Genomic DNA, 22,375 nt, shown 5'->3' with positions numbered 1-22,375 from the left:
TCGTAATTCACAGTGAATCCAAAATGATAACCTATTCATGACAATTAAGCCTAGGCCCAGTATGAAATTTGGCCTCCAAGTTCTAGGCCCCACTTTTGACCAAGTAAGCAATTTGTCATCATGGTCTAAGGGATCAACCGGACAGTAGGCATCAGAACTGGCATACAGTCTTAATTTGCTTTTGCCATTGTAGGAAAATTGGGTTCTGTTGCAGTACCCCCCTCTTTTTGCCTGGTATCTGATCCAACTTTGACTGAGTGTGTTCTGGGTCCCTGCTAACCAGGCCCCAGTACCTCTGTTCTTTTCCCTAAACTGTGCCATTGTTTCCACAATTGGCACACCTCTGGCTCACATATAAGTCCCTTGTAAAAGGTACCAGTGGTACCAAGGGCATTGTGAACAGAGAAGGGTCCCTAAGGGCTGCAGCATGTATTATGCCACCCTAATACACCCCTCACCAAACACATGCACACTGCCACTGCGGCCTACGGGGTTTTGGTGCAACTAAAAGTGAAGAGTCGAACTGGCACACATCCCTGTGTGCCAGCACTGCCAGAGGCATAGGTAAGTCACCCCAACAACAGACGTTTCAGCCCTGAGGCAGTGTATACTATACTTCTGGTGAGGGAATAACTGCATGAGCAGATATGCCCCTATAGTGTCTAAGTCCATTCTTACTCCGAATAAGTGCAAAGTGAAGCAATACCAAGTACATAGGCTAAGAGCTTGTCATTACAAGTTCCACTGCTTCATGGTGGCTTCCCTAAATACCAAGATGTTTGGTACCAAACATCTCTGATTAATAACCCCACATTCATGCAAGTGTTGGAATAATTAATGAATGCACTCAGAGGGCACCTCCAGAGGTTCCCACTGAAAACCTACCAAACCACTAGTGTGTAGCTGATTGGTCTGCATCAGCCTGCTACTTCCAGACATGTTTCTGACCCCCTGAGGTGGGAGCCTTGCACTCTCGTGGGTCAGAAACAAAGCCCGCTCTGGGTGGAGGTGCTGCACACATACGTACAAGCAGGAACAACAATCCAGGGCGGTGAGCCCTAAAGGTTTTCTGCCCTTTGTCATGCTAGTCAGGGCCTCTACAGCTAGTGAAGATGCCCGCCCCCCCTCACCCTCCTCCCCCGAACCAAGCCTCACTTTTGGCAGCAAGGTCGGCAGGAAATTTAGTAGGCTGGAGAGGTGTCCTCTCTGACAGAACCACCCCTAAGGTGTCCTGAGCTGAAATGACCACCTCCTTTGAAAATCCTCCATATTGTTTTGACGGATTTGGACCAATGGGGTTAGGGTGTATTCACCCCCCAAAGGGAGTAAACACAGAGGGTGTAGTCAACGTAAAGGTAAGTAGCCCGTTGGCTACTACCTGTAACACCCATAAAGTTTAGTACTTTAGAGGCTTCTCTGAACCAACGAATTCAGATTCCTGGTGACTTAAAGAAGGACCAAAGAGCCGTACCGGCAGTGAAGACTCCAGATGACCACTGACTTGGTCCCAGCCCTACCAGCCTGTCTGCAGCCCTTGAAGATGCCTGCGCCAAAAAGTGACTTGTCCTGCAGGCCCAGCGACCTCCACAACCCTGGGAGGGATGGCTGCCTTCCCTAAAGACCAATAACTCAAGAGGACAGGGGCCCTGTCCACAAAGAAACCAACGAGAAGAGCTCCAGTGCCCTGCTGAACCGCACAACCTGACCTCCGGACTCACCTCAGCATCCAACAGCTCTGGTCCGAGTAGAATTGGCCCACCGGTCCCTAGAAGGTTCCCCAGCAGTCCTGAGCTCGAGTCCAGTCCAGAGTGACCTCTCCTGGACTTAACGATGACGCCTGCAGTCTCAAACATGAAGGGTCCCCTAATCGTGATCTGCTCTGGTAAGGATCTTCTGACCTAAAGGACACCCCTGCACCCGCATCCCCCATACCTGGGGGAGCCCGACCAATGGTGCACAGGTGTCCCTCCACAGTCCAGCTTACCTCCAGAGTCACAGGTTTCCTTTGTCCTGCTTCCTAGTCTGCAGCCTTTGTTTGAAATCTTCAGTCGCCGTTGTTTTCCATTGGGCATCCAACACTGTGTTGACACTCTGCACTTGGCCGCCTCTGTGCCCCTGAGGGTGTATGTTTGGTACTGCCTTGTGGCCCGCTCCCAGTGCTGGTCCTAACCCCCGGAGATTGACCTCCCAACTCCGATTTGACCTACCTGCAACCAGCACCTCTGTGTGACCAATCTCCATTGGTTAACATTGGGCCCAGTGACCGAATGTAACCTCTACACCGGCCACCCCAGTGCTGCTGGTGGTGCAGTCTCTATATCTATCTGACCCTTGCCCAGTGTTGGTCCTAAAACCCCAAAACTGGAATTGTAAGTTGTGTACTTACCTGTGAAATTACAACATTGTTTACCTTCAATAGGTTAACATTTAACTGCTTGAAAAATGCAAGGTGTCCACTTTTTACACTGAAAAACTGATATTGCAAATTGTATTTTACTGCAATAAAGTATCTTTGGTTCTAAGTAATTAACATAAAAAAGTAATATTTTTACAAACAAATAGTCTCGGTTTTAGCCTTGGAGTGTGTGTAATCATTTCTTGCCTGAGTGTGTACAACAAATGCTTAACACAGCCCTCGGATAAGCCTCACCGTTTGCCCACACTACCACAAAAACGAGCATTTAGTATTATCTACTTTAGCCTCTCTCAAGCCTCTGGGGTTCCCCTGGACTCTGTGCACACAATACCTTACCTTGGTACAGTATATGCAGCGCCAGCTTCCTAGAGCCGTACCCTCTTTACTTGCCTGCAACACTTTCTATAATATAAACAGGCCTGAAGCCAGAACGTCTGCCGTCAAGTAAACGGCACTGTTTGATGTAGATTAACTCTAATTCTTTAGCTTTTCACTTGATCTAAAGACTTAGGTGTTAATCCCAGTGAATCTTTACAAGGAATGTTATCTCCTGTGCCACAGATTATAAATATTCTGTGTGATGTGAAGAAGAAATTCTAGTATGCTGTTTAGTACTGGCCTAAATGCATGTTCCCCTCACTTTGACATCCCATAGTATCCTAGATTCTACTGTTTGGTTACATCTTCACCAGGCGGCCACTTCTATATACAATTCCTGATGTATGTAATGCCTCTGCTGTGACGCAAATATTCTCTGGGCAGCCTTGAAGCCATGTTGTCCTTCGATCAAATAACTAAGCGATTCTAGAATAATGTCCTTGAGTACTCTCTCTACGACCAGTGGTGGCTAGTAGCGAGTGGTGGTGGGGGGGGGGGATTTGGGGGCTGCGGGAGGTTATTTTTTATATGTATGTATATATATATATATATATATATATATATATATATATATATATATATATATATATCTCACTTACCTCTTCCGCTGGCTGCGTCCCTCCTCCGCTTCTCTGCTCTTCCTGAATCCAGTCTGGAATAAGCTGCAGGAAGAGCACAGGCTCCCCTGAGCCAATCACAACGCTGCAATGCAGCATTGTGCTTGGTCTGAGTGCCGTGGATCAGCGCTCAGATTGGGAGGAGGGAGCCTGTGCATATTCCGTACCAGTCTGTCCATTACAGCCTGGTGGGTAATATGCAAAGTGTACATGACTGCTTGGCCGGCCAAGCAGTAATGCGCACTTTGTGTGTCTAGCCCACTCCTCCTCCTCCCTGAGCCACCAATCATGCCCTGCCCTAACCCAGCCCTGCAGCAACCAAAAGTAAAATGATAACATTCCGTTATTATCATTTTATTTTTCCCCTCTTTCATTTCTCTAAGAGCAGTGGGCCCAACGCTCCTGCGCCTTAGCGGAGGAGCCGCCACTGTCTATGACTTATGTTGGGGACGGCGAGTTCCTCGGGGACCTACCCATCTAGTGTCTGCCTCATCCACAACAAAGATTGGGGATGCTCCCACTCTTGAAACGATGATGAAGCAATGATTCCTAAGAACGGTCCCCTTGCGTTGCTTGTGAGCCTTCAGTTTACTTTTCCTAGTGAGGTTGCCCAAAGGATGGTGGGAAGTAAGAGTGCATTACTGACCCAACCTGTCAATGTTTTTTCTTTCGGGCATCCTTGCCTGGGGACTGGTATGTATGTATGTATGTATGTATGTATATATATATATATATATATATATATATATATATATATATATATATATATATATATATATATATATATATATATATATATATATATATATATATATATATATATATATATATATATATATATATATATATATATATATATATATATATATATATATATATATATATATATATATATATATATATATATATATATATATATATATATATATATATATATATATATATATATATATATATATATATATATATATATATATATATATATATATATATATATATATATATATATATATATATATATATATATATATATATATATATATATATATATATATATATATATATATATATATATATATATATATATATATATATATATATATATATATATATATATATATATATATATATATATATATATATATATATATATATATATATATATATATATATATATATATATATATATATATATACATACATACATACATACATACACACGTGTTTCTTCTCTCTTTTTTCGTTTTTTCTTTTTCTCTTTTTCTTTCTCTTTCTTTCTCTTTATTTTTCTTTCTCTTTATTTTTCTCTCGTCTCTCTCGCACACACACACCGTCTTTCCCATTCCCCATCCTTTCCTGGCCCCGTTTGTTCCTCGGCCTCCATCACACCCTCTGCCTGGCCCCGTCGCTCCCTCAGGGCAGGTTTGCACTGCCTGGCCCTGCTTCGCCCTCTCATTGGTCCTCGAATAACCCCGCGCTGTATATCTTGGCGGGAACGTTATCGAACGATCAGCGCACCCTGGGCAAAGTGCAGCCTTCTTCCGTGAAGACTTTCTGTCCGAGAGGAGCTGCCTCGTGGACAGCCGCTCATCACTTGACTCAAGAAAAGATTTCCTGATCTCGCAGAGCCCCCAGCGCCGAAATAAATGAGAGATCGAGGTAAGAAGTATTATAAAATGATATAAAAACGCAAGGAGCCCGTACGACATTGGGAGAAGTACATTCGATAGCAGCAGGGGTATTTCTAGAACACTCCAGCGGTGCAATCTGAATATTCAAATAATTCATTGCCAAGCACCTTATGGAAATGTGTGGCCTGGGTAAAGGGAGAGAGCAGCTAACAGAGCAATACTGAATATTTTGTGTTAAAGTTTGCCTTGGCCATTTAATCAAACCATTACCATCCACACGGTATCTTATATGCATGTTTTCTTTCCTTTCAAAATATTTTTTTAATGTGTTGCTTTTCCTAGGAAAAGCTTTTTTCATTTTTTTGCCAAAATTATTGATGAAATCTACAGATAAAGCTTACTAAACAGAAAAAACACAGATTTGGTTTTACAGGTTAAAGAAACAGGAGGGTTTGATGATGGTGAATTGACTTGTGACAATAACAAAAGCCTTTGATGCTTAAATGTCGCCATGTTTCGCCAGGTGCCTTTAAGCCTTCTGCAGGACGATAATTCCTTTTGAGTCCTGGTTTGCTTGGTTCCCTCTGTTGGGCTGCTTTATCACGAAACGATCAAGTATTATTTATCGCCTTTAGATTAAATAACTGATGCTTTCTCTGGAGCACACCATACCTGCCTCTTCCATCCAGGCTGGCTGTGAGATGAAGTGCTGGGCACATCCTTATGCTTTCGCTGATGTATAGTCCCTGTGCCCGAAAGATGCCTTGGTGTATGGCCTAATTGAACAGAGCTGGGCTAGTCAACCGAACCATAATCTTGAGTCTGTTTCTTCAGAATAATGGAAAATACAAATACCACTTGTTGGCATTAATCTTGGTTTTCCTTACTCTTGATCATAGTGAATGTCAAGAACCCCGGACTGGATTTTACTGTTTGGTAAAGGAACCAGCAAGCGTCGACTAAGAATCCTTGCTGGTAGTTGAGTACATCTAGGCGTAAATGTCCTGTTTTCATCCTGTGCAGCAAGTTTGACATCTAGAAAGATTTGATGTTACAGTCTCTCAACGAAGAGCGGGAAGCATCTGGGTGACGTCAGAGCATCTCTGACCCAGTTCGAAGGGAGGCGCTCCTTCTTACTTACAGCACAGGTCAGCCCGTGTCCCGTACCTTCCATTACAAGTCTGAGGGGATACACCTTGCCGTACAGTTCCTCAAGTCCAACCCGTGCAGGCTCATTGTAGTTAAAGTCTTGGAATGTTTCTCGGAGCTCCTCAACCGCTTATAATACAGTTGTTTTTTGGTTGATATCAAGATATTGGCCATCTTAGCCACAATGTCCTCACACTTTCTAGGCACATCCGCTCTGCAAAGCCTCCTGCGCATCCGCTTCAGCCAGTTGGGTTTTGGTGTTATCCAGTAGATCCAAGACCTGCTCCCTTCCTTTCTCCGACCTCCAGCTCCCATTTCTTTCAAGCCAGGGGACAACAGCAGGACTTCTTCCAGAGGCTGGAAATAGTTCTCAACTTTTAATGATGATCACCGTCCACTGCACCATGTCCATGGTAGATCACATCCCGCTGCACGTGTAGGCAGTGTCTTAATTTTTTTTTTTTTAAATCAACAAAAACGCACCGGTTTTAATGAGTAGGTATTTAAAGTGTTAGCCACTGGTAGGAAAACAGAACCAAGAGTAACTTTGCTGTTTTAAAAAATCAGAAGGTGGGCACATCGCTCCAAAGATTTTTTTTGTTGTTTTTTTTATTATTTTTTTTATCCATATTTCATAGAGGGATGGCTGATTCTTTTTGGATTAAGGGATTATAAATAGGGTTGTCCTAAAAATAATCAACCTGTTTTTCCTGGCTGCCAGGCTAGTCCCAGAACAACATAGAAAGTTAGATGGGCGGGTTTCGGTTATACTCTTTTATCAAATGGATTATAGTGTGTCTATCCCAACTGTGCACCTATCCCAACCCTAAAAAGCCCAACAGCATCTACAAATTTGGAGAAAAAGCGTAGTGAGCTTAGGGCATGCAGATGGCCACATCTGTGGAGGTGGAAGGAAGTCTGAAGGAAAGCCACTCTCTCCCCCTTTATCTTCTGTCCGCTCGTTTCATCCAGGCTAGTTCCCTGTTCTCTTTCTCATAACTCTGTGTCATGGGTCACCTGCATGCTCCATTCTACACCATCCCCAGGGAAGGTGAGACCCACCGCTTATGGGGAGAGGAGAGAGGGACCTGCCCTGCAGGATAGAGGGAACCACCAGTTACGGCATAGTGGCGTACAAGAGAAGTCACCGTCTACTGTTAATGGGCATAAAACTTTGGATGCCAGTAAATTTTAACTCCACAATTGTTTGCTATGTGTGAAGCACCTCCAGAGGGTTTGAAAATTAAGTCAATTGAAGTGAAATTATATGACTACCTAGAAAATAATCCAGACAGGGAGGCCAGGCTTTTTCAGTGCTTCTTTGCTGCATGGAACCTCTGCTGGGACGGCTAAAATGCCTCCTATAAAGAAGTTGACCAATGGAGTTGTTTTGAACTTGGGGGAAATATCCTAAAATTGAAATGTAGGGTCTCCAGGACTGTGACAGGTTGTTTACCAAGATGGTGCCTCCATTGGGAGGAATCTGGGTTGAGACCACAGACATCGCATCAAGATGGCGTCAATCATTCTCATGGGACCGCTTTAGCTCAGAGCTGCAGAAAAGCCGCACTAAGATTGAATCGGCTCTCAGATCCTTTTGGACTTAGAAATGCACGAATGGCCGACACCAAGATGAATACTCCATTGGTGGCTTCTGAGATGGAGGGACTAAAATACTCTAAATCAAGAAAGGGACACATCTGAAGCGTCTCTGAGCTAGGATTGCTAAAATGCCAACATACATGTTGAAACTCACATGAAGGAAGCAGAGGGAGACTGCACCTTCTGACCCTCTGTTTGTTTGGAAGATCAATAAAGCTAGTAAAGTCTCATGAACATAGAAAACAGACACTTGCACATGCTAGACAGGGTGCATCTGGCCAGAGACTTGTCACAGGCAAAAGGGGATCTCTCCTCATCTCTTGTATCCGCAGTCACTTCCACTAGTGTTTAGTGACCACTGCATACCCATCCCCAGTGCTTAATTTGTAAAACCAAAAAATGCCAGGATCAGAAGCCTCCATCCGCCCAGTGCTTCAAATACCGTGGAGCCAATTTACCAAGGTTATGTCATCTTGATTCCACCCGATGCCTCTTTCATCCACTGCTAGCCCCCAGTTTGAACGAAAGCGCTGCTTTCACGAAGCATGCAAATCGTCCATAGAACAACTTCCTCATCTCTTCCATCCATCCATCTATCTATCCATTCTTTCACCCTTCCATTCACCTGCAGATATCCTGGCATCCATTTATTGGTCACCCCTCATTCAATGTTCCCCCATTCCATCCACCATTCATCTATCCATGCATCCACTCTGCCATCCCTACACCTGCCCATCCACCTATCTATTCACTCATCATCCATCCTTTTACTCTGCCGTCCTTTCACCTTTCTATCCACTTATGCATTCACTCCCTCATCCAACCACCCACCCCTTTACTTTGCCATCCTTTCACCCATCCACCTAACCTTCACTCATCCTTTCATCCACTCATCCTTTCATCCACTCATTCATGCACATACTCATTCATCCACTCACTCATTCATCCATACGCCCTTCTTTTCACTCTTCCGTCCAATATTCCTTCTTTTCTTCCCTGTTCTATTCACCCAGTGTTGTTTCCTTGCTCCTGCTCGCTCTTCTGTTGACCCTGTATTCCAACGTTAATGATCAGCTATGGTTTGCTGAGTTGCAGACCGTCGAGGCCCACAGAGGACCCCACCCCCGCTGTAGCTGCTAATACGTGGGGGGGTTCACGACGCCCCTAGGTCGCAGAATTGATGAGTAGACGAGCCCTCCCATTACTCATGTTTGTGAAAAACCTTTTTTGTTGTTGCAGTTTTATATAGTGCAAACTCGACACGAAGGTATCTGAGCGCTTTACATGAGTATCAGTTGCATTACATAAGGACACATCCATTTTGTTAGGCACGGGGAGATTAAGTGATTTGCCCAGAATCACAGGATGTTGAACGTCCCTGCTGAGACTCGAACCCGGTTACCCAGTTTCAAAATCTGCCGCTCTAGCCGCTAAGCCTTATTATGTTTTGTTCTAGTCACTGTTGCTCTAACAAAACTCTTAGTATTAGTGGAGGGATTGGATTCAGGTGCGATTGATGGGTGTCACTATATTAGCTTAGTTGAAGTTCGAAAAGCCAGGTCTTGAGTGTCCCATTGAAATAAAGACTGTCGTCGTGGTCTCAGGTGTGATCATAAAGCTGCATCTATAGTTATGGGTCTCATTCCGATAATTAAATAGAAGTTTCCCTTGGCAGGATTAACTCATCAAGCCCACGTGTTAATTTTGGACATTTACATTTGCAAAATACGACAAAACATGTATGTATATAAAAACTTGTATCCAATTGATTCTTGTGTTAAAAACATAGAGACATCTCATAATAAAAATAATTGTACCAAGTCACAATTAATACTAAAAAAAAAATTTCACAGTGTTAAATAAAACAAAGTTTATCAACATGAGATACCAATTTAAACCATAACTAACAGTGCCACATGATTTATCAATTAAAAACACAACACGAACGAGAGACAAACAAAAAGACAATATAATTTGTCATTAGAATTTAGCACATCGAGTATCTTAATTTCAAACCGCCAATCCCGGGCACATTTAATTCTTGCAATATACAGGATAGGCAGGATTACTCAATTGTGCAGGTTATATAGCGTCGACGCGTTTCGATGGCTTGTTTTAGTTCTGTGCCATCTTTTTCAAGACTGTATTTTTAGGTCTCTCTTGGTCAGCGGCACTGGGTGGTTGCCTTGAGGTTTAAGAAATCCTGTGAGTAAACATATTACTGTCAGTATTTGTTACTCTATTGGTGGATTCGCATTCCTACATCTATCGGTACATTTTAACCTGTGTACATTCGATGTCATTTCATCTCAAACAGCATTTTATATTCAATATTTCCTACCGCTGGATTTACACAGTTTACGTAGGATTTGGTTCGAATTGATGTAACATGCAGTATTAACTTCTTGGTTTATATTGCACAAGATAACCCTCATACGGTTCATAATACCTGTGAGCCATCAGTTCTATATATTACATTTCTAAACATTACTTATGGTCTGCAATTTTAGGTCAAAATTAATTTTCATTTTACTTCAATAGCATATGCATTCTCATAAGACCTAAGTTCGCCTCAACATTTTCGGACATCCTTATATCCAGCATTATCATCTGTGCTTCCACCAATAGAGTAACAAATACTGACAGTAATATGTTTACTCACAGGATTTCTTAAACCTCAAGGCAACCACCCAGTGCCGCTGACCAAGAGAGACCTAAAAATACAGTCTTGAAAAAGATGGCACAGAACTAAAACAAGCCATCGAAACGCATCGACGCTATATAACCTGCACAATTGAGTAATCCTGCCTATCCTGTATATTGCAAGAATTAAATGTGCCCGGGATTGGCGGTTTGAAATTAAGATACTCGATGTGCTAAATTCTAATGACCAATTATATTATCTTTTTGTTTGTCTCTCGTTCGTGTTGTGTTTTTAACTGATAAATCATGTGGCACTGTTAGTTATGGTTTAAATTGGTATCTCATGTTGATAAACTTTGTTTTATTTAACACTGTGAAATTTTTTTTAGTATTAATTGGGACTTGGTACAATTATTTTTATTATGAGATGTCTCTGTTTTTAACACAAGAATAAATTGGATACAAGTTTTTATATACATACATGTTTTGTCGTATTTTGCAAATGTAAATGTCCAAAATTAACATGTGGGCTTGATGAGTTAATCCTGCCAAGGGAAACTTCTATTTCACTGTTGATAAGTACCCTATTCCCCTGGTTGAGGGGGTCTCTCTCTTTCCAATTCAGTCTCATTCCGATAAACCAACTTCACTCTGCTCCTATCTTTTTTTTATTTTTTTTATTCAAGGAACTGAAAAAAAGTACTTCTGACAAGATGGAAGTTACTAGAAAGTTAAGGCAAAACTTGTTTGCCAAAAAACCGCAGAGACAATCCATCAATGCCAGTGGCCTCTGGAGTTTTTGTAGTCGCCAGAATGTCAACCAGCCGCTGCAAGAATGAAGGCAAACCAGAGAAACCAGCCTTGCAGCTTAATAGTTAGTCTTGCAAACAAAAAACCATAGCAACTTTGTTTTTAAGTGGTCTTGGTTCATTGTGTTTGTAGAAAGAAAAGTGGAGAATTTGCGTGTCTGTGGCCCAAGGTAATTGGCAGGCCCTGCAGCACTATTGAGGCTTCCATCACTCATCCGAGATGAGATCTGATCTGGAACAAAGGTTAGTGTTTAGCTGAGGCGGGAAGTTTCCTCCCACCCTTGAGTGACACACAACACTTGTACTGAACTTTCTACGTGAGGTTACTGGGTGGCTCAAAGTTCTGTGGAACACCACCTTCTAGTCTTAGCCTCTTCTGTTCCACATGTTGTTTTCAGGGGTGTTATTCCAATTGGTTTAGTTGCTGTTAGACAGAACTACAACTCCCAGAATGCCTCGGCTGGTAAACGAAAGATCAGGATTGGAAACTTGTACCCATGATGAAATGGAGCCTTCTGGTAACTTAACTCCATGGAGTGAATTGTCGCCGTGTTTTTGTGGAAAAATATCTTCAATGGTGGTATTTATTTATTTTTTGGCCCATGAGATTGTTATGCCCCACCGACTTCCCTGGGTTATTTTATAAAACGTATGTGATTTGTAGTGCTGGAGGAAGGTTTTGCTGCCAAAGGGGCAAAAGTTTCTCTAGGGTTCCCTAGACCTTTTCTCACTATTGAGAAAAAAATACATTCACATCATATATACACACACACACCCCACCCAAAACTATAGAAAGCACACAAAAACATAAAATAAGGAAGATATATTTAAGTCACTGTGAAATACGGATTCTTTCATCATATTGAAAGGCCAGAAGCATTTTTTTTTGTAAAATCTGCAACCTATGTGGAAAAATATGTAACGCAGTAATTAAATAATTATTTCGTAAACGCGTCTGTCACAAAATGGCGTAAACCCACTGGCCCTCACCCTTGCCTATTATTTTATCAACAGCATTTCTAAAGTTGACGCACTGTGTTGCAGTAAAGGAAGAAAGCAGCGCAGAGCCATATTGACTGAATATGGCCAGCTCCAGCCCTCTTCCCCTGCGCTGGCGCACAACCTGGCTGTCTAGAGCCAGGCACACACCTTGGCACCAAAGTGTGCCAGATGCCTAGCATAAGTCTTATAATGGAAGGATACCCTCCCAGTACAAAATACTACGGAACGACATTTTTTTCAACATGGCTCACAATAAGTGTGTGCTTTACAGTGCAGCGCACACACACAATGTGTTTAATATAATGCTATATCAAAACACTTCTCCTGTTTCACATCTCCCCCAAGGCGTTACTTTTTGATGAAAACCAGGACTGGCAACCTGTAGATCTAGCTGCATGTCAAAGCTTGGCCGGCAGCGTTGGAACCCAAAATACCAACCATGGAACCCGCCTTTGACACAGTGTAGTTACAAACATGGCGCAACTCCTTTTGCGCTAAAAAAAAAAGGCAACTTTCCAGTGCAAAAAAAGATTTGCAGTGGAAAGTTAATCTATCAAGATTTTCTGCCGCTTTGGGTTACTTTGCGGTGGCAAAGCCTTCAATCGTACTTAACTGGCTGGCTGACTTTCCGGTTGCACTCTACGGCAGATGGACTAGGACGCCACGGCAAACATGCGCTCTATAAAAACCTATATTTCATTTCATATTTCATTGATAACACTGCACCTGGATTTGCCTTTCTGGGTTCCTCCAACCACGTGAGTCGGCAGGAATTGTGATGCATTTTATTTTAGCGTACAAACAATTCATTTGAAAAAATTAGACTCGGTGTACTGCTTCAGCAAATATAGACAAGTGCTTGAATTTATATTGCAAAATACAAGGAAATATCCTGATCATTTGGGGTGCCAGCAAGGCCTACCTTGCTAACAACAAGCATTTGCAATGCAATCGGTCTCGCCTTTGGGACCTCTTCTTTAACGTGGAGTGAAAGTAAGCACCAAACTGCATGACACGCCAGGTATGGGAAGCTCTGTTTTTAATATAAAACCAGGGCCTTCGGTGGTCATATCACTGAAAATATAAGATTTTATTTTTTTTATTGTCTATGGGTGCTCGTGGAAGACAATTTCTATGGACTGGAATCTAGAGAAGGCTAAAGTGATTCTGGTATTTTACTGACCTCTACTGGTCGTTTTCTATCAAGAAAGTTAAATCGAGGCAGTTGAACAGAAAAAAAGTCCCTAAGCGGAAGCAGACCAGACCTAGGGCTGATCTCCAGAGCCCACATAGTACATACACATAGAAGTATACAATAAGTATATACTAAAGTATATACAAGAAGTCTTGAATGCTCGACCTAAAAAAGCAAGGCTGGTGGCGGAAGCATGGCCTCTTCGTCCCCTATCCGCTTGGCCAATGGTATTGGGCCAAGGGTGCAGATAGTGGCTGTAAATATAAGAACACTAAAAGGGTGATGCTCTATCGCAGACCAACTTGAAACTGTGCTTCATTTTGTACTGATGATTATAGGTAGTAAGTAGCGGCAGTCATTTTTGAGGTATTTGTTAATTAATTCCTATTTGTAAAGTACAAACATATCACTCCTTGAGGTTTGACAGCGCTGGGGGCCGTCGGGGATATTAAATGAGCTATTGCCCATAGTCACATGGTGCGGTGCTGAGCTGCCGCCGGCAATCGATCTGTGAGCCCGCGCTCCAGAGTCGGCTGCTCTGGCTGCTGCGCCACTCCTCTACCTCAGGACCGACAGACTTTGACCCAGAGCAAGAGAGAAAGGAATACATTGGAGAAAGGAAGAGACCGTAAACCGTGATGAAGGCGGGGTTGAAAAGGAACCAGTAGGAGTGAGATAACAACACGGGAAGTAAGCAGTGAAGGAAAAATGTGGCATAAGGTGGAATCAAGGCCCAGCAGTGTTATTCTGCAACCCCAGCATTCAGCAGTGCTGTCGGCAGCAAACTATGAAAAACACTTGGACCCCCTTGCACTTTTGAATGCAAGTATTTTAAAATTGAGATTCTTCATGGACTTCATCCATCTTCTTCGACTTGTCTCCTCCGTCTTATTAACTCCTTCGCTGCGTTCGTCGGCCAACGGCTGTCGAGAGCACTACCTCCGTAGTGCTAAGCACGTCCGGTGGGCGACTTGGCCCGACCACTCCGCTAAACCGCCGCACCGCTGCGGAATTGCCGCCGCGGTTAGTGTGAGTGGCACTGACGCACTGGTTAGACATTAAGAAATATGTATCTACAACTCCTCAAACTTGACACATTCTAACACAAGAACATACCCATTCACACTACTGATGACCCAGCTCCACAAGCCAAATCAAACGCAATCTGCAATGTAGACTTCGATGCCATTCCAATCACAGACTACGCTCTATACAAATGTCAATACCCTAATACAGGGTTCCCTAATGTCTGTCCAGGAGGGAGGGATGCATGCCAGATTTTTAGCATATCTACATTTAGATAAATGTAGTTATCTTAAAAATCTGGCCCTCCAGGACCGACATTGGAAAACCCTGCCCTAATATAAAAAAATAAGGAGTAATCAGTGTTCAGAACAAAACTCCTACTGAGCTTTAAAAACTATTTTACCATATTAAATTATACAAAAAGGTTTACACTACTGGAAATGTTGATAACTTTTTGTCCAGGTAAACTGTAGGATTTCCCACTCGATAAACCAGCAGCTCATCTCCATTAGAAATGTGGGTACACACCTTAATTGGGATGCTTTAGCCAGAGGACCTCTCCTTCAACAGCATTGAGCCGCAGCCATTGTTGATGCCGGCTGAATTAATTCTCCAATAGATTTAAGACTGTGGTGTTGGACAACTATGGACTGACCAGTGTTTTAAGAGTGATGTACCTGACGTTGTAGAATTGAAGATGGAACTGTGCTGTCTACTGGTGCTAGCAGGGGTCTGACGCAAAGGAAACACTACAAAGAGGGGGGTGCAGGGGCGGCCTTAGGCATGTGCAAGCTGTGCACCTGCACAGGGCCGACAAACCCCAGGGGCCACCACGCCAATATATATCCTTAATATAATAATCCTCTGAGGATGGATACACATTTGTGTGGCGGCCCCTGACAGGGATTTGGCGGCCTCTGGCTCTGTTCCACTTCCAAACACCCTGACCCCCCCCCCCCCCCCCCTCTTCACTGGCCTCCGCGCCTGCATTTCTCCTGGTTCCTGATTGGCTTCTTTTTTTCCCTACCCATAACCCACTGCATTGCAAGCAAAATGAAGAGAATTCAAGTACACAAATCTGGTTATTTGAAAATCCTACTAGGAGCAGCCGCAGGTACTGGTCATCTAACGCCTTTTCTGGATGTTTTATTAAAATACCTTCCTGAGCTCCGTGGGGCTCCGCCCCGCCTAGACCCCCTCTTCCGTGGCCCCCTAGTACTCTCCCTGCCCAGGGCCGCCATGAGCCTAGAGCCGCCCCTGGGGGGGTGAACCCTAAGGTTTTCCGCATGGTTCATGCTGAATTACACTTTTGATGAAAATGATTGTGATCCACTGGTAACTTTTGGGAATTTGACCACTTGACCTTTTATGGTCCTTATAAAAATGAATACAGGTCTGTTTACTTGTATCCAGCTGCTATGAATGATATTAGATTGTCGTGCCGTAGAACGTTTTTTTTTCCTCAGACTTCCAGTATCTGATCAAATTTACGGGTCCTTCAGGTAGGAAGTCATTGTGGTTGTATTTAGTGTAGTGTATGCTAAGGCTCGGCATGTTGACGGGTGGCTGGGTGTGGAATAGCCTAAAGGGGCTCCTTCTCTACTCTTAGTTATCTGCTTAGCCGCTGGTTTGTATTCTGCCTGTGGCTTCTACTATGTTATGGTAATCGGTTATATACAGGGCCACTGGAATAATGCGTTTGTGAGGCCACTGAGATTTTCGCATATTTATAGATTTGCTGTATGTGCCATATAATACATCATTTGGTGCATAATCTACAGAACGTCACAAAAAAATGTGTTTCTAGCTCAAACGGTTCAAAGATTACAAACAACGCAACGGCATATGTTGCCACGCAGTGGAATGCCTTTTGCAAAGGTTGACTGGTCACCTTTCTGTTGCTTATTGCTATATTTTGGAATTAAAGTGGTACCGTGGTGCACCCAATGCCCAGGCAGTGTTAACAAGTGTAAAAAGTACAAAAGAATTGAGTAATACTATAAAAAATGTGCCGCATGGAGTTATATAATTTGCCTTTTCTTGTCGCATAATTAGCTCAACCCTGCCGCACAATTTGGCCCTCTCCTGCCGCATCATTCCAGTGGTCCTGGTTATATAGGACCTTAGCCCAAAACTACCAAGGAGAAATGAAGAGGGAACAATAAAAATATGATGGGTGGATTGCTTGAATTAATCTCAGCCACCTGCACAGATTGGTCTTCCTTTGGGCTGAGAGGGAGCAAAAGCAATCCTAGACAAGTTTCGGGCTTGTCGGGCCTCATCAGTGAGGTACAGTCTGAGCCCTATGGCATCGAGCACTGGGCCCGCCTGGCCACAGCCGTCACTCAAGGAATCCCAGGGATAAAAACAAGTTATAGTGGAATGCTTTAAATGGGGAACTAGAATGCACCCCCCCAGTGATTGCTGGTGGCTGAGGTTCTTTTAAACATCCCATCCATCACTTTTTGTGTTTAGTGAATCTCTTACTGTGCCTCCCAGGTTTACAGATCCTAAGCTCACCGCCATTCGACTCCAGCTGCACCTCGCTGGTGAGGACAGCAAAACCAGTGAGTGGATTTCTGTTCATATTGGGCTTGGCCTACAGGTTTGAGTCAGACGTGCCTTTTTGGGGAGGGACCAATACTAATCTGCAGATGGTTGTTCATTGTCTTTCATAACGCAGACAACCTAAACAAGCATTGCCGAATGGCTAATAGATCTGGCATTGGTTGCCAACGTGTCTGTAAGGGGAGAGGATGTGGCATAATGGTTAGAGCAGTCGACCTCGAAGTTGAGGAACCAGGTTCGAGTCTCTGCAGGGACGCTCAATATCCTGTGATTCTGGGCAAATCACGTAATCTTCCTGTGCCCAACAAAATGAATGTGTCAGTCTGTAACGCAACTGGTGCTCATGTAAAGCGCTCTGATACCTGCGGTTCGAGTCCGCGTTGTTAAGGGAAAGTATCTAACTGCAATCCCTGAACACAGTGGCCATTATCCATTAAATTACAAATTATCCACAAAGCAATCATTAAGACACCAGTTATAACAGTTGGAAAGCATCGGCGAAAAAAGGCCTGTTCTCTTTATGTAAAACAAGTCTATTCAGTGCGGTCATGTAGAGAAATGTTCTCCCAATTGCAATACAGTTTATAAAGAACAATTATTAAGAAATAGACTTCTAGTTTATAATCCCGAATTTATCACAGGCCTTTACCAGAGGGTAGGGAATAATCCAGGCCATTTTTACTAGTGATGGGAAGCGAGTAGATGCCCAAAGAAGGGACACATGTGGTCCAGTGAGGGAAAGTTAGCAGAGTAGAGTTGGATTTCATTTTACCATTCTCTTTTAAGTCTTTGGAACAATCCGGGCTTACCAAGTATCTTTAATGATTTAGGATGTAAGATATGGGCAAAACAAGGAATAATGAAATCGGGGGACTTATACGGCTCATCAGGCTTTTTGGAATTCGATACACTAAGGTTATTATACAAGTTACCAGAACACACTTATTTTAAGTATATACAAATACGCGATTTCCTTATAGGGAAACAAAAACTTAAAGAGATTGTGGGCTCAGATTTTTGGCAATTTATGTATAAAGGAGTGGGGGATAAGAAAGCTACCATCAGCGAAGGATACAGATGCTTTACTGAAAACAAATCGGATGAATGCCCCAAAATAGCACAGAAATGGGCTTTACGGTTTCCTACCGGTATTACTTCGAATGAAATCTCCTCCTTCGTATACAAAATTGACACGTTAGTCCACGCCTCAAGCTTAAAATTACAAGCATACAAAACAATATGCCAACTTTATCATACCCCCTTACAAATAAGTAAATGGGCCTCTAATAATGCTTTTAGTGATCGCACTAAGTGCCCAAAGTGCCACCTCCAAGCTGCTGACTTAGAACATATGTTGGTCCTCTGTCCAGTTCTTGCTCCGTTTTGGGACAGCTTAGAAAGAATTTTGAGATTGAAACAAATAATTGATGCACCATTAACATCTGAATTGATCCTCTTAGGTTTTCAGCCTATTCCATCTCAAAATGTAATTTTTATTCTGTTAGCATGCGCAAGGCTGGTTTTAGCTAGAGCTTGGACTGCGGATCACTCGCCTCATGTAAATGAATGGTGGTGCTTGGTCAAAGAGATACATCATATGGAGTTATCTTTAGCTAGGAAAGGAGGTGTTAAAGCAATGACTAAAATAGAGAGAATCTGGGGATGCATGTTTCCTACTTGTGAACTGCACTAATGTGATCTGAAGCCCTGATTAATCCTAATTTTGATCTTACTTTTTATTTGGGCCAATCTCTCTTATTTATCTTATTTTCGTGTGTCTTTTTTCCTTTGTTAAACTGCTACTTGTAATATCAGCGCAGATGCTGGATGTATTGTAAAATGAAATACTGTTTTTCGTTTGTGTTAAAACTTGCTTGTGACACCCATAAAATAAAAATGTTTTAAAAAAAAAAAAAAGAGTTGGATTTCACAGCTGGTGCCAAATGTCACAATATAATTCCATTTGGGTAAGTTACAATTTGACTACATGACATCAGCGACATGTCTTTTATTTAAAAACCTAGGGCATTCTGGGATTTATTCTGGTAAATCGAGTCCTGTTCCCTCCAACTAGTCTTAAATTGTGGGTTATGGTGGTTTAAAAAAAAGGAAAACTGGACAGGACTATCTTTCCCCAATGACCTATTATATTAACAACACGTTTCGGCCAAGTATGGGCGCAGCAGTAGGCCACCCACAATGCTCTATGTAAGATATAGGAAAGGATTTTTCACAAAAGACCGGTTTAACGAAAAAGTTAGTAGCAGCATTTTTGTTTTCTCTTTAAGCAGTCGGTGCTGGGTTTCCTTTTGTCTCTGTTTAAGTATAGATAAGTTCACTTAACAAAAAAATATCTTCATGATCTGAGCATTTATGGGGAAGTGGGGTCTTATCTGAGATGCTGAATGAACTGCCACTCCTCCTCTGCCTTATCTAACCCAACAGCTCTCCTGATAGTGCACTGAGGGGGAAGTAAATGCTTCTGTGGGGCTGTGTTGGTCAAGGTTTGATCAATCATACGTCAGGAGTTTGTTGCATGCATATTTTAAGAGGCCGCATTTGCGCTTACGCTGCCGGTCAGGCGTGGAGACTCGTACACCTGCACCAGGTTGCAAAGTGCCAAAAGGTAATGTTTTACTGTTTTAACGGTCTTGGGGATTTGTCACACTCCTGAGGTTTCGTCGCTGTTACTAGGTTTGGCAGTATGATCAGATTGCGTCTAACCACAGCTGTGGAATAGGGATTGCTGTAACTGTGAGCAGGCCATGGGGAACAGTTCCCCAAGAAGAAGAAATCTGGGCAGAAAAGGTGTTTGGCCAAGTAGCGTAAAAAGAAGCTGGACATCTACTGACCACGATGGTTGCCTTGTGGCAGCACTGAGGGAGCCATTGTACTGTAACTGTAGTACTGTGGAGATGTCCTTGAAGGTAACTGACATAACATCCTGCTGGCAGACCAACACATCTTTTATTTTGCCTGTTGAGTTGAAGTGGATCAAGAGTGACTTGGTGGGTTCTATGCTCATTGGCAGTGGAGAACCTTGGTTCGTGGTAGCACGGGCAGAATGTCACTTGGGGGCGGATCGCGAAAAGCCAACCACCTGATGGGACCAAAATCATAAAAGTGCTTAATACGTGAAGGTGTATTAGGAAAGTCAGATACACGCACTAGGGTAATTGGTGGTGAGACACCCGGCCTTTGGGCACACCATGGTGGAAGCTCAGAGGGTCAAGCGCCATGAGGCGGGGTAGAGTACCTGCATTTGAGCTGGATTCTTTGTGAGTAGTCCTCAATCTTTTCGTGCCTGTCCAGGAAGGATCTCTCCCCGTCCCACCCAAATCCAGCTCCATAAGCGAGTACTTCAATAGCAAAGACCCGAGAGATAGCTACAGAAGCATCATGCCATTTCTGTATGTGAAGACCTCCTTTTCAGAAGCGTATGAGAATTTTTGGTTATGTAATGCAGCACTTGTGTGGGGAGAAGGAAAATGTTACCCTGCAGACCTTATAGGAACACCTATGGTATTTTATTTATTTATTTTTTTTTTTTTTTGCCCTTCGAAAATGTTGTTCAATTCAGTTTAGTAAGTATATGGTCTGTGACTTCTATCCAGTGAGGAACAAAGAGTCGTGGTCACTCTTGGAAAGACACTCTCTTGTTCATAGAACATACATTTCTTTAAGATTTTTTAGGCCAAACATTATTTTGGCTTTTAGGAGTTTTTTTTTTTTTAGATTGAGACCCTGGCAGCTTCCCCGACAAAGTTTTGCAAAACCCAAGTTGAAACAAGAACTGACAAAGATTTAAGCTCGACAAGCAACGCCAGCTCTATTAGATGTTTGCCAATGCTTGTTTATGTTGTCTGTGTCATTACAGACTAGGATTGAAAACCGAAATCAAAGTGGGACTGGAATGTTTACTAGCAATCGGCAAAGGAATTCTGCAAGGAGCAGGCGTCTCTTTAAATATCAGTTTACTCACAGGCAAGGTTGGGCATCGGCACAGCTACCATGTGACCTGCGTGGAAATATCTTTATGTGCCCCATAAAAAAAGCTCACAGTGTGTATCAAATGACTGCTCCCAGTGAACAATTAATCTATCCTTAAGAAGGTATACTACACAAGCTGAATATCTCCTATCAAATTGCTTTTGTACTGAATTGCGGCATTTACGTACCCATTGAAAAATGTTTTTCAATCTTCTGTAAAATTTACATTGGGACATATTGTAAATGTAAATGTAGTTGAGCTTATATAGCGCACAGCTACCTGCAGTGGGTTTCCCGGCGCTTGCTTAGGGAACCCTTCCTGGTATTCCCCTGTGAGATAGCAGGGTATCCACAAGGTGAAAGTCAGGCATCCCGCCGCGAGGGGCCGTTGTGGAGATTAAGCAAGCTATTGCTCAGAGTCGCAGAGTGTGAACCCGTGAGTCGAGGAGGCACCGGGGCAAGAATTATCGAGTCCGTGGAATTTTTAGCCCAAGACCCGCCGAGGCGGGGAATTGAACCCTGGTCCAGGACCGATCTCAGCTGCCTCTAACCCCTGAGCCACACTTCTCCAATATTGTGGTTGTGACCATTAATGTGTTTTCCATGCTAATCTTATGAAGTGCTTTTGAAATGAAGTGGTCTTGGGAGATTGTCATTGTTCTATGAGGCTGGTAATGTACCCGCTTATTAAAAAAAAAAAGGGTTTTGGATCAAAAATGATCCAGTGTAATGTTTTAGCATCGCTGCCCTCTGAAGCCGGACCCGTCACCCCAAACAATAGACATGTGAGTTTTGAAGGTGTTGGACCAAACATTAGTTGCAAGCAAAAATGAGGTCGTGCTGTCTGAGCCACCTTTAAAGCCAATGGGATGTTGAGATTTGTCCGAAAAGGTCCTCCCCTGGATTCACTTCAAGCTCTATTGAACTTGCAGGTGCAGGGTCCTGGTTGAGCCACACACGTGACTAGCCAACCTCTACTCCAATGTGTGAGTTATATGAAAGAGCATAAGAAGTGTGCGATTACCCGGCGGTGGAGTGTGCTGCGGGTTTATGGGTTGTTTGCATTAACCCCATAATCTATCATCTTCTGTGAAATTTGCAGATTTCTTTAAAAAAAATAGTTTTACCTCCTAAATTTACTAAAGTCTGCCTAATTTTTTTGCATCGCTGCTGGTCTTTTGCCCCGCGGTGGCACGTCATCTTTCTGTGGCTTATTACTGTATGTACATGTTAAATTCTAAGGCATTAACCTGTAAAAGTGGCTAAATAATGAAGTCATAGAGACAGAAAATGTAGGGCTTTACGCTGCATAATTTGCTTTTTCATGCCAGATAATGTTATCGTCCCAA

At 42.9% G+C, this 22,375-nt stretch overlaps 1 protein-coding gene across 2 annotated transcripts in view; it reads left to right on the top strand.

Moving 5' to 3' along the window:
* The window catches only part of CERS2 (ceramide synthase 2), a 152,655-nt gene that overhangs the window by 25,927 nt on the left and 104,353 nt on the right, over positions 1-22,375 (top strand). The window contains exon 1 of one of the 2 annotated variants that reach the window (XM_078669887.1): positions 4,932-5,070. The exons of the other annotated variant lie outside the window; for it this stretch is intronic. The gene's annotated coding sequence lies outside the window, so the exon portion shown is untranslated. Of the gene's footprint in view, positions 1-4,931; positions 5,071-22,375 lie in introns of those variants that run through there. 2 annotated transcript variants of the gene reach the window in all.

This window comes from Lissotriton helveticus, chromosome 12 (assembly GCF_964261635.1).
Source record: "Lissotriton helveticus chromosome 12, aLisHel1.1, whole genome shotgun sequence".
Taxonomy (NCBI): domain Eukaryota; kingdom Metazoa; phylum Chordata; class Amphibia; order Caudata; family Salamandridae; genus Lissotriton; species Lissotriton helveticus.
Note: the sequence above shows the minus strand (reverse complement) of the source record. Positions and strands in the feature narration are given on the sequence as shown.